The sequence below is a fragment of the Triticum aestivum genome, chromosome 2B (assembly GCF_018294505.1).
Source record: "Triticum aestivum cultivar Chinese Spring chromosome 2B, IWGSC CS RefSeq v2.1, whole genome shotgun sequence".
Classification (NCBI taxonomy): domain Eukaryota; kingdom Viridiplantae; phylum Streptophyta; class Magnoliopsida; order Poales; family Poaceae; genus Triticum; species Triticum aestivum.
This window is the reverse complement of record NC_057798.1, coordinates 12,059,886-12,062,976: the sequence shown is the minus strand read 5'-3', so window position 1 is coordinate 12,062,976 and position 3,091 is coordinate 12,059,886. Positions and strand designations below refer to the sequence as shown.

The following is a 3,091-nucleotide window of genomic DNA, read 5'->3' as shown; positions in this document are numbered from 1 at the left end:
GCGGCTGCCACTCCCTCCCCGGGAGCCTCACTGATCCATGGGGGATCAGTCCTTCATCGGCCAGGTCCTCGAGGTCCTTCTGGCGGATGGTCGAGCGGATCCAGTCGCCCTGGATCCAGCCCTGCGGCAGACCGGCCCGCGACGAGGTTCCACCCCGACTGGTCGCCCTTCCCTTCACCTTCGCCGTCACCTTCTTCGCCCGCTCCAAAGCCGCCGTCTTCTCCTTCACCATCGTCGCCGGCGAAGCACGCGCAGAGCAGCAGCGCTGGGATGGTGGCGAGCGCAGCAGATGAATCTGACGAAGAGGGAGAAGAAAATGAGGGCGCACTGTTCAAAAACCCCCATCCGGCGCCTTATATGGGGTTACTTCCGAGTGGCTGACTGGTAGGCCCGGACGATCCTGTCAAATCCCGCAACAGCTGCGCGCGCGATACGTGGCGAAAAGGGTGGCGCGAAGATTGAGGCGTTCCTGCCTTATCCCATCCGAGTACCGCGGCCTCCTCCGCCTCGCACGCTTCCCGAAATTCAGATCCTGCTAAATTTGCGAACAGTAGAGCAATCCTAGCCGTTAATCACGCTCTGGCCCAGAGGTCAGAGTACATCAACCAGACTGAAGTGTTTGCCTCCTTATTGGGAAAGGATGCAGCAGTACGAGCTATAGAACAGATCCTGTTCAAGTAAGGTCGATCGAAGGAAATCTTCAGTCTGACAAGTCACTCGACAGATACAAAGAATGGATCAAGGAGACTGAAAAAGAAGTTGGTTCCGTCACCTAAAGTTATTTATCCAGAACAAGACATACTCATAGCACGAAAAACAGGTCGGAAGAATTCTCAACTCCTTCCTCACTCAAACCTCGATCCATTCGGGGGCTAATGATGAAGCCATGTACCTAGGGTAGGGTCATGGACCTGTCCAAGGTACCCTCCCCAAGGACATCTCTAGAAGAAACTACCATTCAGTCGACCTGGAAGGATTCCACTCGACAGACTCGAAGACACTCGACCATGAAGCCACTCACTCGACCACCAGGAGATCTAGAGTCACTCTACACACAAACGGTCTGTCATTAAGTAGTCTTTATGGTCATGATAGCACTTCATGTAAGGCGTTACCAGTAACGCCATGCCTTAATGTACTTTAAACCCTGCATAACTGAGGGCAGGAGGGGTCTGGCAGACTCTATATAAGCCACCCCCCTCCTCAGTGAAAAGGGTTCGCACCCCTGTAACTCATACGCATATAATCCAGTCGACCGCCTCCGGGCTCCGAGACGTATGGCTGTTACTTCCTCCGAGAAGGGCCTGAACTCATAAATCTCTTGCATATACAACTACTCCATAGCTAGGATCTTGCCTCTCCATACCTACCCCCCCCCCTATTCTACTGTCAGGCTAAGAACCACGATATGCGCTACTGCTATATTTATTTCAGCAGCGAGTTATTCTTGAGCTCGCTACTGCTAATTAGCAGCAGCGCCTTATTTTAAAGCGCGCTGCTGATAAGATTCTGTGTATAGGCTTTTCCCTAGTAGTGATTACCAATAGTAATATTGGTGTATGTCAAAAGGGCAACTAGAGCTACGTAAAAATTCTTTAACTTTTGATCTTTAGGAACTTGGTATGTCCATATTAGAACAGAAAAAGGTCAGTATGTTCAATTTTAAAAGGAGCATAATTAAAACTAAAAAGAACCTCACACAAACCAAAGACATTAGGCCTTATAGAATGCTAGGTGCTTAGGGAGGTGCTTAGAGAAATAAACCAGGTTTTTCTGAAGCACCAGTGCCTATTTTTACAGGAGAGACACCTAATTAAGCTTCTACCCTATACAAATAAGCACCGGTGCTTCAGAAAATCTTGGTTTATTTCCTCAAGCACCTCCCTTAAGCACCTTGCATTGTAGAAGGCCTTATGGGAATCTATCTGAAAATAGGGCGTACTAAAATTATTTAATTCAGTTTTTTACATTGGGAATCATATTGTAATATCTAGATTCCAAATGCCCAAACCATCATAAAACATATAATGTATTAGTTAAACTTCTTCTGCTAAAGTTAATGACTTGCGAATATCTTGTAAAACACTACTAGGGAAAAGCTTATAGGCAGACGCTTACTAGTAGCGCGGGTTTATACCCCTCGGTACTGCTACTTACTAGTAGCGTGGGTTTTTACCCCGCGCTACTACTACGTGGTCTCTACCGTGCCACTCCGGGACATGCCATAGTAGTAGCGAGGGGTACAAACCCGCACTACTACTAAGTTGATAGTAGTAGAGCGGGTTTATACCCCTCGCTACTACTAAGTACGAGGTAGGTGAAGTCCCCATATCCTCGGCCGAATCCCTCCTCTCTCTCCCTCACTCTCCCCCCCCCCTCTCTTCATAGGCTCTCCCATGGTGCTCCTGCCCAAGCACATCTCCTCCTCCATGGCGGCCAACGAGTCTTCCTACTGGTGTCACTGGCGTCCAGGAGCTCGCCTGTCTTCCCCCTCGTCTCCATGCCACCACAACAGAGCACCTCGCCGCCGGTGACCAGCCCCGATGCGCCCTCCATCTCCTTCCTTTCTCCCTTGTTTCTCTTTTTCCCTTTCCCTCTCCCTTGGGTTGTACTCACCGCCTTGGCCAGCGCACGTTGTTGACATGGCCAACCAGGAGCTCTCCGCCTTGGCCGCGAAGAGGATCCTCACACCGTCGTCTTTCTCTACACTAGAACCGGTCCCTCTCCAACTGCCGTTGCTGGATCTGGTCTGCCGCTACCCGTACGCACCTCCGACGACGGCGACTCCTTGTCGTCGCTGGATCGAATCATTGACACCATTGACAGCATGCGCAAGCTTGGATTATTGTTTTGGTTTTTGAAATTAATAGTAGTAGCGCGGGTCACAGACACGCGCTACAGATAGTTAGTAGTAGCACGTGTGGAATCCACGCTACTACTAACGCACATACTAGTAGCGCGGGATGCGCCGCGCTACAACTACCACTTAGCTGTGGCGTCGTAGTAGTAGTGCGGGCATCCGCGCTACTACTATCTGTTTGACCCGCGCTACTACTAGGCTTTTTCCTAGTAGTGAAAATTTACATATCAA

At 50.0% G+C, this 3,091-nt stretch overlaps 1 non-coding gene across 1 annotated transcript; it reads right to left on the bottom strand.

Annotated features, from left to right (window-relative positions):
* Positions 1-476: 476 nt before the first annotated feature.
* LOC123047909 (small nucleolar RNA U3) lies at positions 477-687 on the bottom strand. The gene has a single exon (XR_006423221.1). It is a non-coding gene; the product is annotated as a small nucleolar RNA U3 (small nucleolar RNA).
* Positions 688-3,091: the final 2,404 nt, after the last annotated feature.